A 25,063-nucleotide genomic window follows, 5' to 3' on the forward strand; every position below is an offset into this window, starting at 1 on the left:
ATTCCAGTGGCACTGACCACCAGCCTACTCTAGGGGACTGGGAAAACAGAGTTAAGACAGCAGGCTGCCTCATCAAGTTTTCTGTTGGAACTTTGAACTTGCGAGCTCACGAAGCTTTTGTATCAGCTAAATTCTGCCCGTTCTGCAACCCTCTTTTCCAGGACCTTTCAAGTCTCTCCCTTTCTTTCCAACTCCCTTCATTACAATTCCACTTGAGGGAAGAGATTCCTCAGTACTCCCATCTGCCTACTATGAACCCCTGAAAAATTTTAGTTTTATCTCTAAAAAACAGAAATAATTGACACCTGTCTCATGACACGGTCTGGAAAAGATTACTTTGCATTTATTTTATATTAGAAACTCTTGGGAAGCTTCATATCTAATTACATATTTAATTCATTTACATTTGCTGAGGGATATAGTACTATTTTGTTTATCTTTGATTCCCCTTAAATAGCCAGCCATGTCTTACAAATAACAGGACTTTTACTCATTCAGCATTCACTGAACATTTCAGATGTACTAGAGACTGTTCCTGGCTTCAGTGTAGGTTAATGAATAACTCAAATTTACTGACTGACCTTTTCAACTGAATCGTGTCACAAGTCATGTACCTACTGAGTGTGGCAGAGACAGGAGGTATCCTAGTTCTCACATTTATTCCCTTCCCAGCACCCTGTACTATTATTCCTCATCAGAAAGAATAACACTTTCAAGATAACTCAAAAGTGACAGACTTACAATGAGGAAGCAAGCTCCAAAAATCATGGCTTTCATGGTCACATCCAGGTCTAATGGGAAGTGAATTTCAAAGTGGTCAGCATCGCTCATTGCTGATAACATACCATTCCACTTCCGAGTGATACTGCCCATGCTAGATATGCCATCAAGTAATCTTATCTAGAAAGACAAGAATGAGACTTTGTGATGATTGAAAAGTGTTAAAATACATGTTTTAATTTTCTAATTAGAAACAATTTATATTGAGAGAGCATAAAAACAGTTCAGGAAAAGGACTTAGAACTTAATGTAATTTCAAATGAGGAAATTATAGTTAAGAAGGGTTATACACTATGCAATTAGTTAAGAGCTAAAAATTAAAAATAGAACCACCATATTACCCAGCAATCACATGGCTGCTGCTCCTAAGTCACTTCAGTCATGTCTGACTCTGTGCAACCCCAGAGACGGCAGTCCACCAAGCTCCCCCGTCCCTGGGATTCTCCAGGCAAGAACACTACAGTGGGTTGCCATTTCCTTCTCCAATGCATGAAAGTGAAGAGTGAAAGTGAAGTCGCTCAGTCGTATCCGACTCTGTGCGACCCCATGGACTGCAGCCCACCAGGCTCCTCCATCCATGGGATTTTCCAGGCAAGAGTACTGGAGTGAGGTGCCATCGCTTTCTCCAAGCAATCACACTACTGGGCATATATCATGAGAAAACCATAATTCAAAAAGATACATGCACCCCAATGTTCATTGCAGCACTATTTACAACAGCCAAGTTATGGAAGCAAACTAAATGTCCATCTACAGATGAATGGATAAAGAAAATGTAGTACATGTATACAGTGGAGCATTACTCGGCCATAAAAAGGAGTGAAAGGGTCATTTGCAGTAGTGTGAATGAACCCAGAGTTGGTCATACTGAGTGAATAAGTCAGAAAGGGTAAAACAAATATCATATATTAACACATGTATAGAGAGAGTCTAAAATAATGGTACAGAGGAACCTATTTGCAGGGCAAGAATAGAGAGGCAAATGTAGAGAATGGACTATATCTTAAAATTATCAGGCCGATGCTCTTTCTTCAACTTTAAATGAAACATTAGGGGGAACTTGTGTCATGAGGTATTATTTGAATTAATTACTAAATTATTCTCAATATAGCAAAGGATTAGGACTGGGGATTGGGAGGATTCTTGAAAGGTTGTTGTTGAATCACGCGAATACACCAGGATTCTTGGCCCCCGGAGGAGAAGAATTCAATCCGGGGCCAGAGACGAGGCTTGATCGCTCAGAGCTTTTGTGTAATAAAGTTTTATTAAAGTATAAAGGACATAGAGAAAGCTTCTGACATAGGCATCAGAAGTGGGCAGAAAGAGTACCCGCTTGCTAGTGTTAACAATGAGGTTATATAATCCAAAGAATGTCTGGAGGTTGTAAAGATCTCCTCCAACCTACTCCCATAATTTACATTTTAAGATAACACTGTCCTCAGGCAAGATACATCCTTGTAAAGACCAGGTATACTCCCATAATTAACAGTTTAAAATAACAGAAGGTTGAATCCAAAGACTGTCCTTAGGCAGGATACATTATTGGTATATAATCCTAAGGAATGTGGAAAAAGAAAAAAAGTTTGTCCTTTTTTCCTCTTTGAGAATTCCAGACCCCTCTCTCCTTGGGGACCCCTAGACTCCCTATCAACCTGCCTAGGAAATGACTCTCTCATTCTCCTCCAGCTTAGCAAGCAACATGAAAAAGCAAGAAGGTATGGTACTGTGCACTTCATAAAATCCACATACTCACAAGCTTTTATAGGTTAAACTCACTGTCTTTAAGGTATCCTAGGACACCAAAGGACTTCTGCTTCTAAAAGGGAGACCCTGGCACTTACTATATGGTGAATATGTTAATGTCACTTGCTCATGGGAATAATATACTCCATCCTTCCCACTCTTTAGCTCAGCCACATTTTCTCTTTGCGACAGTAACTTTTGCCTTTTTTAATCAGATAAACAATGCCGGATAATATGGTGAAATAAATATGGGACCTTGAGAAGTTTACTGGATAAACATGATGAACTTAGCTGGCTTGTCAAGCATTCAGAAAAGAATCTTTAAAAAATCCTGGAAATATTTCTATAAATTTCTTTTGTCAAATCTTACTGTTAGATAATAAGAAATTTCTCGTAGACACTGAAAGGCAATTTTTTTTTTTTTTTACTGAAAAAATGCTATAGTATGACCTGTTATAAGTTCTGTTTGTATTAAAAAATAGATTAGGTCAGGCTATCTCTCAGAACATTTTTGATATTTTACCTTTATCAACTGCTGAAATCATAAAAAAAAGACCTCTCATTTTGGGAAAGGATGATGGAACCCATTAGCAATCTTTGAAAATGTTTTGATGTCAGCTGGGTAATTAACTCTTTCACCATACTACTGTATTTATTTTATTTATTTTTTAAAGCTTTTTAAAAAAGCAATCTTTATTTCTTGGTTGCACTGGTTGGTGCACATGGGCTTTCTCTAGTTGAGGTGAGCAGGGGCTACTCTTGGTCACAGCGCTCAGGCTTCTCATTACGGTGGCTTCTCTTGTTGCGGAGCACAGGCTCTAGGTGTGCAGGCTTCAGGAGTTGTGGCACGTGGGCTCAGTAGTTGTGGCTCGCAGGCCCTAGAGCACAGGCTCAGAGCTGTGGCACATGGGCTTAGTTGCTCTACAGCATGTGGAGTCTTCCTGGACCAAGGGTAGAACCAGTGTCCCTGCACTGGAAGGTGGATTCCTATCCACTGTACCAGGAAAGTCCTATATTCATTTTTGAGTAATATTATAAACCTCAATTCACTCCTATGTGAAAGTGGACTGAAACAAAATCATTCAGAGGCTAATCTGCCCACATAGAGAAATTCTAAATACATTATTTTAACATCGCTGCTGCTGCTGCTGCTAAGTCGCTTCAGTCGTGTCCGACTCTGTGTGACCCCAGAGAGGGCAGCCCACCAGGCTTCCCCGTCCCTGGGATTCTCCAGGCAAGAACACTGCAGTGGGTTGCCATTTCCTTCTCTAATGCATGAAAGTGAAAAGTGAAAGTGAAGTCACTCAGTCGTGTCCGACTCCTAGCGACCCCATGGACTGCAGCCTACCAGGCTCCTCCATCCATGGGATTTTCCAGGCAAGAGTACTGGAGTGGGGTGCCATTGCCTTCTCCGATTTTAACATTAGGTTACCTCAAAAATAGAATGAACCACAGCCATAGGTAGAACATGGCCCAAGCACTCCCATCATATCTCCTTTCTTCTCATTTTGGAGGCTGTACTCCACCCTGCACAGTTTCCAGTGTTCGGCTACAAAGCCAGTGGTGACGCTAGGAGGACACTGCACCTCCAGCTGCCAGTGAAGCAGAGACAGAGGTGAAGATGCTATATTTATACACACACACACACATACACACACACCACTACATATGTTTTTAACTTATTCAAGGACTAGGGAGACTATTTTTGGGAGAGATAGCCCTTCATGGTTCTCTGGTATTTCACTCTTATGCTTCAAGGATATCTTTGCAGAAAGAAACTTTAAAGGATGGGGTTATGTTTTCCTTCAGGACACAGAGGAGGCTTGACTACTGCTTGCTATAAAACAGGCAGCTCCCTTTCTAATTCTATGGTGGATGTGGTTATAAAAGGGATATTTGTGGTGATGGAACTGTTCGGTATCTGTATTGTGGTGAATACAGGAATCCACACAGGTGATAAAATTTCATAGAACTAAACATGCATACACACATAACACAAATGTTAAGTGGAAAAATCAGAAAAAAAAACCTATCGGGATAAATGTTTCATAAATTGAGTAAGTCTATAATTTTGATTAGCTTTACTAAAGCATGTGTGTGTGTGTGTAGTCAGTTGTGTCCAGCTCTTGATGACCCCATGGACTAAAGCCCTTCAGGCTCCTCTGTCCATGGGATTTCCCAGGCAAGAATACTGGAGTGGGTTGCCATTTCCTTCTCCAAGGTATCTTCCTAACCCAGGGATCAAACTTGTGTCTCCTGCATTGGTAGATAGATTGTTTACCATGGAGCCACATTACATCATGGCTTACTTTAATCTTGGAAGAAAACGCAAACCATGAATATGAAGAAAAATTCCTAGTATATCCAAAATAATAAAGGATTAGAAACAAAGTTCAATTCCAAATATAAGACTGTTATTACAAAAGCAGTAGTGATAAAGTATGATACCTGGAAATAAATATTAATAACATTCTGCCACCAGTGTACTATGTGCCAGGTGCTGTTCAGAGCAGTTAACATTTATTATTATTTAATCCTCAAAAAGATCCAAGTGATGGGTACTATTATTTTCTCTATTATATAGAAAATTGAATCACATAATCATTAAGTATCAGCATTTACTAAATTATTAATGTAAATAAATTAACATCTAGTAAATGCTAATAAACATGTCTTTTAAAAAATCCTGTGGATATTATTGTGCCTATTTTTAAGTACAAGAACACTGGGTCCCAAAGACGTTAAATAAACTGTAGACATTTAAGTGGGTGACATATCTGGAATTCAAAATTCTGTTTGGCCTCTTTTTAAAACTGCTTTTCTTTTCCTTGTAGCAAACAAACAGTTTGGAGAAGAGTTGGCTTTCCAGGTGGCGCTAGTGGCAAAGATTCTGCCTACCATTGAAGGAGATGCGGGTTCGATCCCTGGGTTGGGGAGATCCCCTGGAGAAGGGCGTGGTAACCCATTCCAGTATGCTTGCCTGGGAAATGCTATGGACAGAGGAGCCTGGTGGGCTACCATCCATAGGGTCACAGAGTCAGACATGACTGAAGTGACAGAAACACATGCACGACCAAACCATAATTCAGAATATCTGCTTTCTAGTTCTGGCACTGCCACCTGCCAAACATAACACCATCATCAGGCACTTAACTCTTTTGAACCACTCTTTCTTTATCTGTAGCAAGACATGGGTGTGATGGATTATGTAAAATTACGTAAAATCTCTTCTAATACTAAAAGCCTAAGTGTATGTTTACCAACACCTTATCTAGGGATCCAAAGGTACCTTTAGGTAAGTGTGTGACTACTGTTCTCCATGACAGGTACATTTCTAATTCAGTACACACAATTGAAAGAACTGTGGACACTGACTAAACAATTCTAATTTGTTCTTGGCCTACCAATTATCACTGAAAAGCAAGAGCCCATAAGAAAATCCCTTGGTGATTTTCCTCAGGTGAATTAATTGATTAATTAAATTTCCGTCTCCCCTAAATCTTCTTCCATACTGACTTGTCAGAGCCAGTGACAATCCCCATCTCCATGGTTTTGGAAAGAGCACAGCCATGTGGTGAAGAGTTGGATCAGGAAGAAACAATGGATTAGACTTTCTTTCTATGACCTCTTGCCCAGAGGAGGGACAACAGAAACAGGTGCATTTGAAAGGTCTCTGCATTGCCGTGACTTCTTGGCCCACAGAGTCAGTGACCCTGAGCACTGAGGGCCTCAGTGTCTCAGTAGCATTCTGCATAAAGTCGGCTCCATCTTCAGTTACAATGTAAACCATCTGGTCCAGGTTGTTTTCAGCATTGTATCTACAATTAGTTTCAAAGTGTGTTAGTCACTCAGTCCTGTCCGCTCTTTGTGACCCCATGGACTGTAGCCCACTAGGTTCCTCTGTCCATGGAATACTCCAGGCAAGAATACTGGAGTGAGTTGCCATTTCCTTCTCCAATTAGTTTCAAAACCTGCCATCATTACAACACAAAATGAGAGAGCCATCTTAAATTAGAAGTAGTGAAAATAGTCCTCAAGAAGTTATTTGTGCAACATTTGTTACAGATGTAAAGAAAAACAACTTTTTAAAAATTTCGTGTGAAACAAATGCAACTGATTCAAACATCAAAATATTTTATAATCTTATAAGTATTTAGATGTTTTAGAATTTAAAACATTTATTTTAATCTCAAGGTAAAATGATTAAAAAAATTTTTTCACATAAGAGTAAAGATTGAAACCATATTGAAGAAGACTGATCATGTCTTATATAATACCTATATCCAGAAAATTTGACTTTTAAAAATATTTTGATGAGATTGTATGTTGCTTCATGAATTAGTCAGCTTGTGGAAGATGATTACTGTAATTGCAACTTGCAAATAGGAAAAGGACCAAGAGTTAAAAACTTTATGCTATAGTCAAACAAATGTGTAGAGCTGTTGCTTTAAGGGTCGGGAATGTTTTAGTGATGAAGGACAGTCTCCATGTTGACTGTTCTCATTTTTTCTATTTCCAAAGCAAGGGCCCTAGACTGGAATTCAGCAAATCAAGATTCTGCTTGTCATTTGCTAAGTCATTTCATTTTTCTGCTCTTTCCCCCACCTTATCTATACAAGTTAATGATAGGAGTGGAGACAAGGACTAAGTGAAGAGCCAGATAATATATAAGATTTGATGATTAGATGATTTATAAATAAATACAATTATACAAAGATAATTCTCTTAGTTTCTAAAAGAAATCTTTCCTCTTTGAATCACTAAAATGGATTAATCTAAAAAAGAAAGTGGCTACTGGATAATTCTGCTCATTACTGGATAATGTTGCTGATTCAAACTTCCATCTTATTCAAATACTGTTGAATATTGTTGAATTATACCTACTTTCCAGAGGCTCAAAATGCTGAAGAACATGTATATAGTCCAACTGTTGGGAGAGATAAAAAGCAATTAGGAGAGAAATAAAAGAATTAAGTCAGCATTAGAAAAGAAATTGATCATATAGCATATTAACTGATTTTTAAATTGTCTTTAATAATAGCATCAGGGCTTCCCTGGTGGCTCAGACTGTAAAGCATCTGCCTGCAATGCAGGAGACCCAGGTTCAATCCCTGTGTTGGGAAGATCACCTGGAGAAGGAAATGGCAATCCACTCCAGTACTCTTGCATGGAAAATTCCATGGACTGAGGTCCCTGGTAGGCTACAGTCCATGGGGTTGCAAAGAGTCTGACACGACTGAGTGACTTCACTTCACTTCACTTCACTTAATAGGAATAGAATTAATTAAAAATATATTTTATCAAGTGAAATTATCCTATTTGCACCTGATCAGATGGTTATTAGCAGAGATGACCAGATAGGAAAACAGTTTCCTCCAGTTCTACCGTAAAAGATCAAAACATTTATCTAAAATATTAGAAAATCACCTTTCTGCTACAGTGCCTGAATTGAGAAGAAGCTGTGTTGACATGGACTGCTCCCAGCTTAGTCCCCTCAATCTCCACTCGCTGACATCTGACACGTCTCCCACAGACTGGAGTTGTCACGAAGTTCATGATAATTTAATATGGACCAGCCACAGAGAAGCCAATTTTCTCAGTGGCTTATGGAGAGTGAATCAGCCAGTGGACTTTACTCAGGAATGTCCAATTTTATATCATTTCACGGGTACTTCTGAGAAAATAACATAGTGACTGCCATTCACGTACACTACTAAACACCAAGATCTTCCCGCAGCACATACTTTAATTAGGAAAAGTTTGGAGAGGGCAGGCAACATGTGACTAGGATTAGGGCAAAGGAAAGGGAGGTTGGGAATACCATTAGGTAAATTTTTATCTTCACTTTATTTCAGAATTACTCCCAAGATAGACATTTGACAGTTCCATTACCTATTATATTTGATTCCTTCTAAGAGAGGAAATCTCCTTGAGGATAGACTGATAATACTTTATACAATTTTACATCATTCCTAATCTGTGAACATAGAACATTGACTGAAATGCCATATTTCTTAAAGATTTGTTGATTAAGTTAATGAATTTGTTGAATAAGTTTAATGAATACATTTTGAAATGAATTGAAATAATGAGTGTTTAGTCATGTGAGTGATTACATGCAGACAGAGATAACACAATCCATGTTTAATTCAGTAGTATTTCTCCTGTGAAAACACAAAAAGGTGGCAGGGGGAGTCTGAAAATGTCTTGTGATATTTCAAAAGTGGCCATTAAAATGGTTTACCATCCCTTTAAAATATTCTAGCATCTTAAATCTAGGATTAAAAGATAAAACATATTCACTACTTGGTAAAATGTCCACTGCTGGGCAAAATATCCTAAAGAAATGAAGCCCTTCATTGTGGGAGAAATTTACCCCATAACAAACTGCGGTTATTTAGGAGTAGTTATTTGAGGATTTATTGGAGTCTCTGGCAAACTTAAGTCTCAGAGACCAAATAATCCTGCTATACTAGACAGAATTCCACTAACAGGTCCTAAAAGGATCTACATATCTTCCACATGACATCTCAAAGATCTAGGGAAGATACAGGACAACGATTGGGTGTGTGCCTTCCACTCACAGCCAAGGAGGAACTTTAACTAAACAGCATCAATATAGTTCTCATTTACTCTGTACTTCCTGTGTGCCAGGAATTATATTACATGTCAATAATTCTCATAATGCTCAGTAGGGCAGGGATAGATAGTACTGTTTTATAAGTGAAGGAATTAAAACACCAACAAGTTAAGAAGTGCGTTAAAGGCTGCAGAGCTTGTAGGAGATAAAGTCAGAATTAAAAACCATATTGTCTGGCTCCAAAGCCTGTTTTATTTTTGTTTATTTCTGGTTTTGTTTTTTAACTGAAACCATTTCTGAAAGGGAAAAGTGAATCGATAGTATCTGTCAAGGTAACAGAAAAAGTTGAACAACTTTTTTGAACTTGGGTAATTTTAAAGTTGTACAATTTTATTTTTTAAATTATGCATTATAATTTTATTTTTTCTTTTTTTTTAAATTTATTTATTTTAATTGGAAGCTAATTACTTTACAATATTGTGGTGATTTTTGCCATATATTGACATGAATCTGTACGATTTTAAAAGAAATGGAAATGGTCTAGGAGACCCTAGGCTTGCAAAGACAAATTCCTCTATTAGTGTGTGAGTAGAAAAATGATTTTCCAAAATGTATTACCTATAAACATTCTATAAAAGGGGTTACTCTAGCAGTTTAATGGCTTTTATGTGTATTTATAGTTGTTTTACAAAGAGAAAATTTAATAAAATTTTTGTGTTAAATTTCAGTTTCCTAATACAACTGTATTGAATTTCACACATTGTTTCTATAGCATTGTATCAATAGTTTGCAATGCACAAGATTAACAATATATAGAATTGCCAAAAGGAACTGGGCAACCTCAAGGAATATTTTATTGACTATATTGGGAGACAAGTATTGAATTATAGTCTTTTGCTCACAATGAACTTTAGAACCCCTGGCATCCAAAACCAAATGGGCCAAGATTACAGAAGGTTTTCCACCAATAGATTTATCTTAGGGTACAATTTTTGAGTGTAAACCATTTTGTTCACCAAACCTGTCTATCCCCAAATTTCTGATCAGGGTTTCAGGGTGGTTCTACAATTTTTATGTAGAAGGGATTGAGGAAATCACCATTTTGTGGGAGGGGAAGTCTTATGGACTTGACGAAGCTATGTGTGCTTGGTTGCTGTTGTTTAGCCTCTCAGTCACGTCCAACTCTTTGTGACCCCATGGACTGTAGCTCCCCAGGCTCCTTCATCCATGGGATTCTCCAGACAAGAATACTGGAGTGGGTTGCCATTTCTTTCTCCAGGGGATCTCCCCTATCCAATGATTGAACCTCCATCTCCTGCCTTGGCAGGTGGACTCTTTACAACTGAGTTACCAGGGAAGCCCATATATGTTTGGTAATCACCTTATTTTTTTTTTACTAAGGTATTAGGTTTTTGTGGGGGCTGGAGTGGCTAATGAATTATGAGTGGTGAGGGAAACAAGGGGTTAAGCCACTTGATGATTTGGTCATTAAGTGTCTGTTTCTTTCATATCACCTTTCTTCATGTTCACTCTTAGCTCCTAGTAAATGACACCCCAGCTTGCATCTACCATAGCGTTTTTCTATTCCTGCTTCTGTTTTTTTAATTCTCTACAAGAGGCCACCTTGAGTATTTTACAGGTCAACCTACTCTGTTTATGAAAACCACACTCTTCCCACTAAAAGAATCCCTATCCTCTACATTTCTTAAATTAGTACCACCACTTTTAAAGTCTCACAAAGTAGGTACCTGTCATCACTAACCTTTACCCACCCTCTTCAACTTTTCATTTCTTCTTGTTGGATCTCCCAGATCATATTTCATAAGAAAACAATTTGGATTTGTGTGAAGTACCTGACCTAAGTATTCCAGACCAGGAGGACAGTTCAGCATAGGAGCTGGCTCTGGCATCCAAGTTGCTGGAGCAGACTTACTTGGTGAAGGGTACCAGCCATATTGGTACTGTATAGGATGGGTGCCACCAGTTGGAAGGTATGAAGGGAGGGTCCTGAGTTGCTATGGGCTGTAGTATCCCACAGGTAAGTCTCCTGGGGTGTATGCAGGTGAAAGGACAGCTGGTCCAGTGAGCCTGCATTCAAAAACAAATGAGACAATTATATATAGTGAAAACTAATATTTTGAGACTTAGCGTGAATTTTTATACGGAGATTACATGAGTCACATTATGAGTTCTTAACAATGACAAGAAGTTCCATTTTCTAAGGGAAGGGGCATGTACCAAAAATGTAGTGGGAGGATTTCCAGATTATTAACTCATTTAATCTTCTTATATCTGTGAGATAATTATGCCCAGTGCACAAGTACAAAAATTAAGGTTGAGATTAAGTAATTTGTTACCCTGTCTATGTCTATGGTTGGCATAAAATTACCATGATGCAAATTTCTACTTTTATATTCTTTACCATTATTGTTCAAGTTCACATAAGTGGTAACACTGAGATTTGAAGTCATGTGCTAGTGTCAAAGTGATGATTTAGACTGCTGCATTGTCTGTGGCTCAGTCACCTGTTTATACCCTCATCATCTGGTTCTCACAAGCTTTCCTCCAACCAAGGACCAGTTAAATTTTAACTCTGTCAATATAAAAACGATCACCATCAAGGAAACCAGATTTCCTTAAAGAGACACGATGTTTAAGAAGGCAAGCACTCAAAATCATGAATTAATAAGAGGGTATAACTAACGGGTGACTTTAGATTTTGTTTTTCTTTTACTAAATGTCTCTTAAAAGCAGCAGGGATATCATCTCCTTTTATCTCTCCCTTCTCCAGCCAGGATGGTATCAGTGCAGGCCTAATAGGGAGCTTGAACTCCTGTCAGCAGTAACAAGAAGCACTTCACCTCCACCTATGCAAAAGGAAGGCTCCCTGTAAGGAAGCAGGATCCCCTGACATTTAATGAAGAAGCATGGGTAACTTTTCACAAACATTTCACAATGACTGCTTAAAATATGAAGAATTACCAGCATTTAGACATGAGACTGTCTATTCTGCTGGGAAGTATCTGTAGTTCTCGAAAAAAATAAGATCTAAGTAATTTTATCTCCAAATTTGTTTCATTTTACTTTCTTAGATTTAAACTAATTAATTGGTTTATTTATGTAAGTAATTGGGCTTTGGTCTACTACTAAGGGGTATCTAATAAACTATGTTATTCCTAACTTTGGAGAGCCTTACCTGAAGCCCTGTGAGAGGGAGAACCACAGCTCTCTTTCTCTGACCTTTGAGGAAAAGCCAGAACAAAATGTAATAAACGGTCAGATCCACAAGACAAAAGGTGCTTTCCTCTTAATCCCAGCCAAAAGAGATGGTTTTTAAAAACTACTGTAGTTAAAAACAAAATAGAAGAAACCAGGTTGAATATTTTATTCTCATGTTTTATTACAGATCTATTTTAGCTAAAATACAACTAATTCCAAATTAACAGGAGATTCTAGCTGAGACCTGACCTATAAAACTGACTGAAGCCTTGATGACATTTGTGGGGTTTTATTTATTTTGAATATTCTCACCTTTTTTTGTCAAGAATTTATTGACTGAAAATTACTAACTTAATTTCACAGCCTACTCATGGATGTATAGGTTGGGAAACAATTTTAGAACAGTAATTCTCAAATTTAGCTGTTGACATAATTCAAAAAGACACCCGTACACCAATGTTCATTGCAGCACTATTTATAATAGACAGGACATGGGAGCAACCTAGATGTCCATTGATAGATGAATGGATAAAGAAGTTGGGGTATATATATACAGTGGAATATTACTTAGACATAAAAAGGAATGAATTTGAGCCAGTTCTAGTGAGGTGAATGAACCTATGGCCTGTTATACAAAGTGAAGTCAGAGAGAGAAAAACAAGTATTATATATTAATGCATATTAAAAATAGTACTGATGAACCTATTTGCAGGGCCAAAATAGAGACACAGATGTAGCAAATGGACTTGTGGACACAGCAGGGGAAGAAGTAGATGGGACAAATTGAGAGAATAGCACTGAAACATATACATGACCGTATGTAAAATAGCTAGCTAGTGGAAAGTTGCTGTATACCACAGGGAGCTCAACCCGGTGCTCTGTGACAACCTAGAGAGGTAGAGTGGGGTCAGGGTGGGAGGGAGGTTTAAGAGGGAGGGAACATATGTATACCTATGGCTGATTCACATTGATGTATGGCAGAGACCAAAACAACATTGTAAAGTAATTGTCCTCCAATTAAAAAATAAATTTAAACAATTTAGCTGTTGATAAAAATCAACAAGATAGGATGTCTTTCAAGATTTTTGTTGGAGATCCTGATTCAATCAGATCAGATCAGTCGCTCAGCCGTGTCCGACTCTTTGCGACCTCATGAATCGCAGCACGCCAGGCCTCCCTGTCCCTCACCAACTCCCAGAGTTCACTCAGACTCACATCCATAGAGTCAGTGATGCCACCCAGCCATCTCATCCTCTGTCATCCCCTTCTCCTCCTGCCCCCAATCCCTCCCAGCATCAGAGTCTTTTCCAATGAGTCAACTCTTCGCATGAGGTGGCCAAAGTACTGGAGTTTCAGCTTTAGCATCATTCCTTCCAAAGAAATCCTGGGGCTGATCTCCTTCAAAATGGACTGGTTGGATCTCCTTGCAGTCCAAGGGGCTCTCAAGAGTCTTCTCCAACACCACAGTTCAAAAGCATCAATTCTTCGGTGCTCAGCCTTCTTCACAGTCCAACTCTCACATCCATACATGACCACAGGAAAAACCGTAGCCTTGACTAGACGAACTTTGTTGGCAAAGTAATGTGTCTGCTTTTGAATATGCTATCTAGGTTGGTCATAACTTTCATTCCAAGGAGTAAGCGTCTTTTAATTTAATGGCTGCAGTCACCATCTGTAGTGATTTTGGAGCCCAGAAAAATAAAGTCTGACACTGTTTCCACTGTTTCCCCATCTATGTCCCATGAAGTGATGGGACCAGATGCCATGATCTTTGTTTTCTGAATGTTGAGCTTTAGGCCAACTTTTTCACTCTCCACTTTCACTTTCATCAAGAGGCTTTTGAGTTCCTCTTCACTTTCTGCCATAAGGGTGGTGTCATCTGCGTATCTGAGGTTATTGATATTTCTCCCAGCAATCTTGATTCAATAGGTGGCCAGAAATCTATCATTTTTATTTTATTAAAAGAAATCCTACTGTTTTGATACACTTAGCATATATTAAACTATACTTTAAGAGATGATTAGAATTTTTTTTCCTGAAATACATAACCTGCCATTAAAATTGAATGTTCATAGCAACATTATTTATAGTAGCTCAAAAGTGGAAAGAGTCCAAATGTTCATGAAGTGATCAATGGATAATTAAGATGTTTATGAAACAGAATATGATTCAGCATAAAAAGGGATAATGTTCAGACACATGCTTCAACATGCATAAACCCTGACAACTATATGCTGAAAAAAGTAGGCATAAAAGGCCATCTGTGTTATGATTCCATCTATACAAAATATCCAGATTAGGCAAGACTATACAGATATAAGTAAATCAGTGGTTTCCAGGAGAAGGATAAAATGTGGAGTGATTGTTAATGGAAGGTGATAAATAAAATGAAAATGTTCTGGATTTAAATTTAAACTAGTGATGGTTGTATAACCTTATGAACATACTAAAAACCACTGGCTTGCATACTTTTAAAGTGGTGAATTTTATATATATAAATTTATCTCCATTAAAAAAGAAATTAAGATAAATCATGTTGAAAGGCACTAAATATTGAGAAATGGTACTGACTGTATTATGTTGGATTGTTAATATCTGGGTTTAGAAGGGGTTGACCCAAGAATCGGGGATACACTGGACCAGATCCAGACAACATGCATAAACATGAGGCAGAGGGGAAAAGAGCCCTGCCATTTTCAAAAACAGTACAGGAGCAAAGGCTGCCTGAGCTACAGAATCTTATTTCTAGAAAGACACAGTATCTCTGCATCATCTCACAGATGGTTATTTTTGAAACTGTAAGTTTTTGCCCCTCTTCTTGATACTGTTACTAAGTCTCATCCAGTTGGGACTATTGTTGACTTCTCCCTTTTTTCTTACTTTATTTTTGTTCCAGTAATTCCTTCACACTGATCCTTAGAGCTATCTTATTAGATGTCAACTAGCTGCTCACAGGATATTCACTGAGCACTCATTATGCAATGGACCCTGTGCCAGAAGCTGGGAAGGTGATGAAAAAACAAACTCAAGTATCTACTTTATAGTCTCGATGGCCTGTTAAACAGCATCTGCAGATCCCCCATGGACTCTTGGATAAGATGCAAACTCCTTATCTGCACTTAAGCCCTTTCACCATCATTTCTCTGCAGTTTTGCTATTTGTCCCAAATAGCCTTTATCATGTCCCCAAGAAACCACCAGGTCTTCATGACCTTGTGCTTCTGAATAGGTTTTTCTTTCTCCCAGGCTTGGTCCCTTCCCACTTTTTTGGGGGGTTGAGAAAATCCTTATCATGACAACAAAACTTTACTTCCTTAGTTAGGATTTCCCTCATCCCCGGCAGAATCAGCTACTCTGTCTTCTGTGCTTCCCTGGTGGCTCAGATGGTAAAGAATCTGCTGGCAATGTGGGAAACCTGGGTTTGATCCTCAGATTTGGAAGATCTCCTGCAGAAAAGGTAATGGTGATCTGCTCTAGTATTATTGTTTGGGAAATCCATGGACAGAGGAGTCTGAGTGTGCTACAGTCCATGGATTGGAAAGAGTCAGACATGACTGAGAGACTAACACTTTCATTTCACTTTCATCTCTGGAAGAATCAGTTACTCTGTCTTCTGGGCCTCTATAATACTCACTTCATATTTCCCGAATAATGTGGAGAATGCCATCAATGTTTTCACAACTTCCGACCTCAGGAGGCTATAAATTCTTTGAAGGCAGGAATCTGTTCCACTTGACAGCCAGTAAACTACTTGGAATCCAGCAGGCATGCAATATTTATTTGTTGAATTAAGCAACTAACCAGTTAATTAAAAGAGCAACCTTAATTCTTACTGTCATTTTCTAAGAGAATATTTAACTTACCAGGTACAAAATGGGAATTGTATTCTGGAGGGGCATCAGAATTTGGATCTGATGAATTTAAATGGCAGTTATAGGCAGGAGGAACACCAGGCATTAGATCCAGGAGCTCTGCTTTATTTTCCATTTCACTGACAGGTTGATCAAGGCTTGTGGTAATAGGCCTTAGAGAGAGGTAGACTACAAGGGAGAAATAAAATAATTTGATGACTGAAGATATTAAATTTTTAGTATGCTAAATCATCAGTGTATGTAATCACTACAATATATACCACTATATTTACTATAAAACATGTAAAATATATTGTATATTAGACATTAATCTATATACACAGTAATTCTTAGGCTGAACATAAATGAAAAAAGTAAAGCTGAGCAATTATACCGTACTTGTGATTTACACACTGAGTTCTCAGGCTGGTGGTTCATATGACCTGATGTTGCTCTTATTTGTATATCCAAATTCCTTCCAAGATAGTAAAAATTCTTTATCCTCAATGCATTAGAAAGAATTTGGCATACATAACATGAATCTGATTTTTCCCAGCATATCTTTTTTGGAAAGTGGCTGTGTCAAAGTAAGTTCAAAACAAAGCAACATAAATACTTAATGCTTTAAAAGGCAGTATGCAAACATGATTCATTTAGAGGTGATTTAGTTCACTTTGCTGGTGACTCTATTTTATTTTTCCTAAAACTGATGTGACTATAATTACTGAAAATAGGTGTTGATGTCACATTTCATGTTATACCCTTTCCTTTTACTGTGACTGGAGACACATTCTCCTGGCCTTAGTATCAGGAATGTGTGTGGGCACATGAACTCGTTGTATCCAACTCTTTGCGACCCCATGGAATGTAGCCCGCTGGGCTCCTCTGTCCATGGAATTCTCCAGACAAGAATACTGGAGTGGATTCCCACTTCCTTCTCCAAGGGGTCTTCCCAACCCTCTGTGTCTCCTGAATTGGCAGGTGGGTTATTTACCAGCTGAGCCATCAGGGAAGCCCTCAGTATCAGGAATTGTTCAGCGTTTCTGAAAGAACTGGTTGACTTATCTCAGACAATAAAAGTCCCATAAATGTGTTTCTCTCCTTATATCTGTTGCTAGAACACTCAGGGCCCACTTTTCAGACCTCCTCTATCAAGGTAAGCCTTTCATTACTATCAGCTCTTTCCTATTCTTATTTTTCTTTACCTTGTTTTCCTCATGGGTTTTAAGTATCTTTCTTTAGATGTGACCAATATAAATTCCCTATGACTCTTTCTGTGTCAAATACAGGAAGATAGTAATGTTGATATTTGTAAATGAATAGAAACAGTATTCAAATATTAAAGCATAAAATCAATTTCAAAAGGAAATGAACTCAATGTATTGCTGTACTAAGAAAAGATAATCAGTAGAAACAAACCAGCAAGTTGAAACAAAAACAAGTTTTAGATCATCAGTTTTGTTAACCTATCTGGTTCTAGGTGTATGCTATTGTCTTTTAATCACTATAGCTTTTAAATGATATTTACAGCTTCCTTTCTGAAAATCTATTCTCAGGTGTTTTGTCTTTTCCACATGAACTAAACAATGGAATTAGAAAAACAAACCAAAAAAATTCTAAGACTGTATTTAATTTATACATTTCTTTAGGAGGAAAAAAAAATATGTGCTATCATAGATACATCTGTATATATGCATTTTCCCTTATAGTTTTATATTTTTTAAAAATAGGTCCTATATATTTTGTGTTGCTTGTTCATAACCCGAAAAGTTTTTTTTTTCCCCCTAGGTGTTAATATGCGTGAAATGCAAAGTTTTTCTGTAGATAAAGATTATTCAGTTTACTTACTAAATTTTACTTTTTCAAAGAGCTTTTCAGTTGTTATATTTGGACATGCAAGGAATGAAACCATATTATGTGTAAAGGCAGTTCTTTGCATCTTCTTTTTTCCAATCAGAATGTTAACTTGTTCTACCTAATTTCCCTGGCTGTAAAATTCACAATATGTGTGATGGTGAACATTCTTTTCAAATTTGATGGAGAAGATAGTAGTGTTTCACCTTAAACATGATGTCAGAAGAGAAGATTATGTGTATATTTCTATCAGAGAGACATGCAGTTTAAAATACTGATTTAAAATACTTTATGGAGGTGAGAAATGAACTTAGTACATATATATTTACTTCACCTAGACCTATTTGGTAGTTGCTCAGTCATGTCTGACTCTTTGTGACCCCATGAACTGTAGCCTGCCAGGCTCCTCCGTCCATGGGATTCTCCAGGCAAGAATACTGGAGTGGGTTACCGTTTCCTTCTCCATATCTATTTAGTTCAGTTCAGTTCAGTCACTCAGTCGTGTCCAAATCTTTGCGACCCCAAGACCTGCAGCGCTCCAGGCCTCCCTGTCCATCACCAACTCCCGGAGTTCACTCAAACTCATGTCCATCAAGTCGGTAATGCCATCCATCCATCTCATCTTCTGTCATCCTCTTCTCCTCCTGCCCCCAATCCCTCCCAGCATCAGAGTCTTTTCCAATGAGTCAACTCTTCGCATGAGGTGGCCAAAGGACTGGAGTTTCAGCTTTAGCATCATTCCTTCCAAAGAACACCCAGGACTGATCTCATTTAGAATGGACTGACTGGATCTCCTTGCAGATCAAGGGACTCTCAAGAGTCTTCTCTGACACCACAGTTCAAAAGCATCAATTGTTCAGTGCTCAGGTTTCTCCACAGTCCGACTCTCACATCCATACATGACTACTGGAAAAACCATAGCCTTGACTAGGTGGACCTTGGTTGGCAAAGTAATGTCTCTGCTTTTGAATATGCTATCTAGGTTGGTCATAACTTTCTTTCCAAGGAGTAAGCGTCTTTTAATTTCATGGCTGCAGTCACAATCTGCAGTGATTTTGGAGCCCCCCAAAATAAAGTCTGACACTGTTTCCACTGTTTCCCCATCTATTTCCCATGAAGTGATGGGACCAGATGCCATGATCTTAGATTTCCGAATGTTGAGCTTTAGGCCAACTTTTTCACTCTCCTCTTTCACTTTCATCAAGAGGCTTTTTAGTTCCTCTTCACTTTCTGCCATAAGGGTGGTGTCATCTGCATATCTGAGGTTATTGATATTTCTCCTGGCAATCTTGATTCCAGCTTGTGCTTCTTCCAGCCCAGCGTTTCTCATGATGTACTCTGCATAGAAGTTAAATAAGCAGGGTGACAACATACAGCCTTGACTTGCTCCTTTTCCTATTTGGAACAAGTCTGTTGTTCCATGTCCAGTTCGAACTGTTGCTTCCTGACCTGCATATAGGTTTCTCAAGAGGCAGGTCAGGTGGTCTGGTACTCCCATCTCTTTAAGAATTTTCCACAGTTTATTGTGATCCACACAGTCAAAGGCTTTGGCATAGTCAATGAAGCAGATATAGATGTTTTTATGGAACTCTCTTGCTTTTTTGATGATCCAACAGATGTTGGCAATTTGATCTCTTGTTCCTCTGCCTTTTCCAAAACGAGCTTGAACATCTGGAACTTCACAGTTCACATATGCTGTGGAGAATTTTGAGCATTATTTTACTAGCGTTTGAGATGAGTGCAATTGTGTGGTAGATTGAGCATTATTTGGCATTGCCTTTCTTTTGGATTGGAATGAAAACTGACCTTTTCCAGTCCTGTGGCCACTGCTGAGTTTTCCAAATTTGCTGGCATATTGAGTACAGCACTTTCACAGCATCATCTTTCAGGATTTGAAAGAGCTCAACTGGAATTCCATCATCTCCACTAGTTCTGTTTGTAGTGATGCTTTCTAAGGCCCACTTGACTTCACATTTCAGGATGTCTGGCTCTAGGTCAGTGATCACACCATCGTGATTATCTGGGTCATGAAGATCTTTTACGTATAGTTCTTCTGTGTATTCTTGCCACCTCTTCTTAATATCTCCTGCTTCTGTTAAGGCCATACCATTTCTGTCCTTTATCAAGCCCATCTTTGCATGAAATATTCCCTTGGTATCTCTGATTTTCTTAAAGAGATCTCTAGTCTTTCCCATTCTCTGGTTTTCCTCTATTTCTTTGCATTGATTGATGAGGAAGGCTTTCTTATCTCTTCTTGCTATTCTTTGGAACTCTGCATTCAGATGCTTATATCGTTCCTTTTCTCCTTTGCTTTTCACTTCTCTTCTTTTCACAGCTATTTGTAAGGCCTCCCCAGACAACCATTTTGCTTTTTTGCTTTTTTTTCCATGGGGATGGTCTTGATCCCTGTCTCCTGTACAATGTCACGAACCTCCGTCCATAGTTCATCAGGCACTCTATCAGATCTAGTCCCTTAAATCTAATTCTCACTTCCACTGTATAATCATAAGGGATTTGATTTAGGTAATACCTGAATGGTCTAGTTTTCCCTACTTTCTTCAATTTAAGTCTGAATTTGGCAATAAGGAGTTCATGATCTGAGCCACAGTCAGCTCCCGGTCTTGTTTTTGCTGACTGTATACAGCTTCTCCATCTTTGGCTGCAAAGAATATAATCAATCTGATTTCGGTGTTGAGCATCTGGTGATGTCCATGTGTAGAGTCTTCTCTTGTGTTGCTGGAAGAGGGTGTTTGTTATGACCAGTGTGTTCTCTTGGCAAAACTCTATTAGTCTTTGCCTTGCCTTCACTCCAAGACCAAATTTGCCTGTTACCCCAGGTGTTTCTTGACTTCCTACTTTTGCATTCCAGTCCCCTATAATGAAAAGGACATCTTTTTTGGGTGTTAGTTCTAAAAGGTCTTGTAGGTCTTCATAGAACCGTTCAACTTCAGCTTCTTCAGTGTTACTGGTTGGGGCATAGACTTGGATTACTGTGATATTGAATGGTTTGCCTTGGAAATGAACAGAGATCATTCTATCGTTTTTGAGACGGAATCCAAGTACTGCATTTTGGACTCTTTTGTTGACCATGATGGCTACTCCATTTCTTCTAAGGGATTCCTGCCCACATAGTAGATATAATGGTCATCTCAGTTAAATTACCCATCCAGTCCATTTTAGTTTGCTGATTGCTGGAATGCCAATGTTAACTCTTGCCATCTCTTGTTTGACCACTTCCAATTTGCCTTGATTCATGGACCTAACATTCCAGGTTCCTATGCAATATTGCTCTGTACAGCATCGGACCTTGCTTCTATCACCAGTCACATCTGCAACTGGGTATTGTTTTTGCTTTGGCTCCATCCCTTCATTCTTTCTGGAGTTATTTCTCCACTGATCTCCAGTAGCATATTGGGCACCTACTGACCTGGGGAGTTCCTCTTTCAGTATCCTATCATTTTGCCTTTTCATACTGTTCATGGGGTTCTTAAGGTAAGAATACTGAAGTGGTTTGCCATTCCCTTCTCCAGTGGACCACATTCTCTCAGACCTCTCCACCATGACCTGACCATCTTGGGTGGCCCTACAGATCATGGTTTAGTTTCATTGAGTTAGACCAGGCTGTGGTCCATGTGATTAGATTGATTAGTTTTCTGTGATTATGGTTTCAGTTTGTCTGCCCTCTGATGCCCTCTCACAACACTTACTGTCTTAGTTGGGTTTCTCTTACCTTGGACGTTGGGTATCTCTTCATGGCTGCTCCAGCAAAGCATAGTGGCTGCTCCTTACCTTGGACAAGGGGTATCTCCTCACCATCGCCCCTCCTGACCTTGAACGTGGAGTAGCTCCTCTCGGCCCTCCTGCGCCCAGGCAGCCAGCGCTCCTTGGATGTAAGGTTGCTTTAGGTGGCTCCAATTTTAAATACAAGATATAAAGTTTAACTCACTGCAGGTTTTCAGTAAAGGTAAACAAAAAGGAGAATATAAAATTTAGAGAAAACCTAAGTCTAGAAATACCAGTTTTATTTTACATGCAAGTGCACCCTGAAATGGGCTTCTCTGGTTGTTTAGTGGTAAAGAACCGCCTGCCAATGCAGGAGACGGGATTCCATCGCTGCATGGGGAAGACTCATGGAAAAAGGAATGACAACCCAGTCCAGTATTCTAGCTTGGGAAAATCCCATGGACGGAGGAGCCTGGTGGTCCATTGCTGGGGTCCAACCCCAGCTGGATCCAGGGGGACCCTCAGGATGATGGCGTCAGTGATAAGGAAAGTAAAAGGGGAGAGAAAGAGGCTTGATCTTCCTTGGTTTACACAGAAAGCCAATAAAGCTCCTGTGTTCCAAGGAGTCATCCTGAAAGAAGAACAGAGAGAGAAAGAAAAGATAAGAAAGAATAATGACACGGGGAGACCAAGCTTTGGTGAGTGAGGCCCATAACTTTATTTTCAAAAGGAACTTTCATACCTTGACTTGTACATAGAGGGAAATGAAAGATACAAAGTCATGCAGAGTCAGCCCAAACATTACATCTTTTTTGTCTTTATGGAAACCAGGATTTTTTCTGCATACCTTTCCCATAAACAATGTTGTATACATTATCTTCTGGCCTTGGAGGCCTGTGGACATTTTATGACCCTTTTTTGATAAAGGCTGCTCAACCAGAAAACTTATTTTCCCTTGAAGTGTTTTTTCTTTGTATTTCTAATATATGTCAGCCTCAGAAAGTGCTAAACAGAGTTACATTCTCATGGAGCAAAGGTGCAGTGAGTTGCAACAAAGAAAGAACCAATTAGCTCAAAGGTCTGATGTGGTTAATTCCAAGGCTACTACTTGTTTTTCTTACATTCCAACTATGTTAACCAATGCACTCCCAGGTGCACAATGGATAATATGGGAACTTGGCAGCCAGCATTGGCTCAACAATGAAATCTTACACCAGCACTACTCTAATAGTTTTTAACTCTTGGAAAGGCTCTATATTTTTAGAATGTTTTAGGCTTCCCATGTCTCTCACGGTTGGGAGGCTGTGAACAATCACACGTGTAGCTGCAGGAGTCTGGGTAAACCTGTCAGGCAAGCTAGAAAGCCATCAGAGGGGTTTGAATTGAAACACTCCTATCATGCCCAGGAGACTTATTAACTAAAGCTCTAAGTTGACTCTTTCCGGAGAAAGGTGGTCGGGGATAGCCACTTATTAATGTCAGAGGAGTTGGTGAAAGGCACAAAATAGTAAGACAGATTCTGGTTTTAGGGTAGATGCTCGACCAGATCCAGGGAATCCCTCGAGTCCTGATCTGCCTTTGCCTGTCAGGTCCTCTCCGCATGACCTTTGTCATGGGTGGGATTTCCCGTGGTGGCTCCCAGCAGTCCATGAGGTAGCAAAGAGTCCCTTGCGACTTAACTGAGAAGGAGCACCTGAAATAACTACATCTTTCCAGTTTGCCTGAATGCTAAAGTAAGAGATGGGTTCTCCCTGTAATCCCCGCCCCTCTGCCAGCAAAGCTCGTTAAGAAGTGACTGCAAACCCTTTTACCTGCGAGTCAACCTGACCCAGGTCCCCAGCTCTGTGCAGAGGGAGCGCCAGCCCGAGATCCCAGAAGAGCCCTGTCTGGCAGGACCCGGCCTGCAGGACAGAAACCCAGTGGTGGGCAAGCGGCCTTAGGGGCGGGCCCAGGTGGAACACTCTAGCCAACAGAGCCTCCTTCCCAGGGCCACGGCCACAGTCTTCAAAGCCGGCTCCCTCCAGGTGCCCCAAAACGTCAGGAACTACCTGAGGATGTGGTGTGAGGCGTTGCCGGCCTTAAATCTCTGTTAGTAGGGGCCCAGCCCCACTCACTGCCAGGTCAGGTGTCCCCTCGGAACCCAGGACGCCAGGCTTGGGCTCTGATTTCATTGGCAGAGGAACGGGAAAGGGGCGGGGCGGGTAGAGGGTGAAGGAAGAGGAAGATGTTAAAATTCAAATTAAAGTAGAGACGGTGAGTGAGGGGCACTGGCCTGGGGGCATAGTCCCACAGGCAGGCACCCTCCTGGGGCACCCTCCCTTCCCACGCCACCCCGTTCTGGGCACTCTGCCGCCTCCACGGTCAGTGGTCTCTGGAGGCACAGCCACCACTTGGAGCCAGTTTACAAGCAAAAAACGTAGGAAACAGGAAAACAAGGAAAAACAAGGTGTCACCATCACCACTCTCACGTGAGGTGAAGAAAATAATAAGAGCAAGTTGATGGTTGCCTGTAATCCAAGAGATACTTTCTAGAGCCTGTGAGGCAGGACTTCCTGACAGAGGTTACAGAGTCCAGGAAGGAAAAGAAGCGCTGTTAATTTGCACCTATCGTTCCCCCCCAGACTGTTGGCTTGCACGCTTGGTCTTGGCGATGCAGTGCTGGCTGAAAACAGAGGTTCAGGGCTCAAGGCATTTGTTTTCCTTTCCACAGGGTCGGAGGAGGCCAGTTTGATGTCGGAAGGAGCGAGGAAGTGGTGTCAGGAAAGAGGGATAGGGGAGCAGGATTGCCTGTGTTTTCTGAGAGAAAAAATGGCATTTGTTAATTACCGTTGTGAGGCACAAGTATTAAACTACTGAGGTTCAGGTCTGTGGTCCACGGGGGAGGAACACAGTTCTTTTGTCGCTGTTGGGTCAGTAAAGCTGCTGTTGGGTCACTATAGTAAAGCCCATCTACTGACCTAGATGTGGTGAAGGAAAGTGGTTTATTGCAGAATGCCAAGCAAGCAGTCTAGGCAGCTGGTGCTTAAAAGGTCTGAACTCCCTGATGGTCTTTAGGCAAAAGTTATTAATGTCAGAGTGAAGGAGGCAGGGTGTGGGGTGGATAATCTGCTCCTGGACATTGTTCTGATTGGTTGGTGATGAGGTAATCGGGAGTCAACATCTTCAGCCTTCTGGTTCCAGCCAGTCTGGGCCAGTCTACTTGCTTGCGAGCAGCGTACAGTTGACTTCTTCCACATGCTGGGGTTTTCAATCTCTGCAAAAGAGCTCAAAGATACAGCTCAGAATATTATCTGTAGCCTTTGAGATCAGGAAAC

General features: G+C 39.9%; 1 pseudogene; it reads right to left on the reverse strand.

Annotated features, from left to right (window-relative positions):
* Positions 1-678: 678 nt before the first annotated feature.
* LOC147379256 (phospholipid scramblase 4-like) overlaps positions 679-25,063 on the reverse strand; it is a 31,760-nt pseudogene continuing 7,375 nt past the window's right edge.

This window comes from Bos grunniens, chromosome 1 (assembly GCF_055505025.1).
Source record: "Bos grunniens cultivar Pamir isolate PY7600 chromosome 1, Bosgru_T2T1.0, whole genome shotgun sequence".
NCBI classification, from domain to species: Eukaryota; Metazoa; Chordata; class Mammalia; order Artiodactyla; family Bovidae; genus Bos; species Bos grunniens.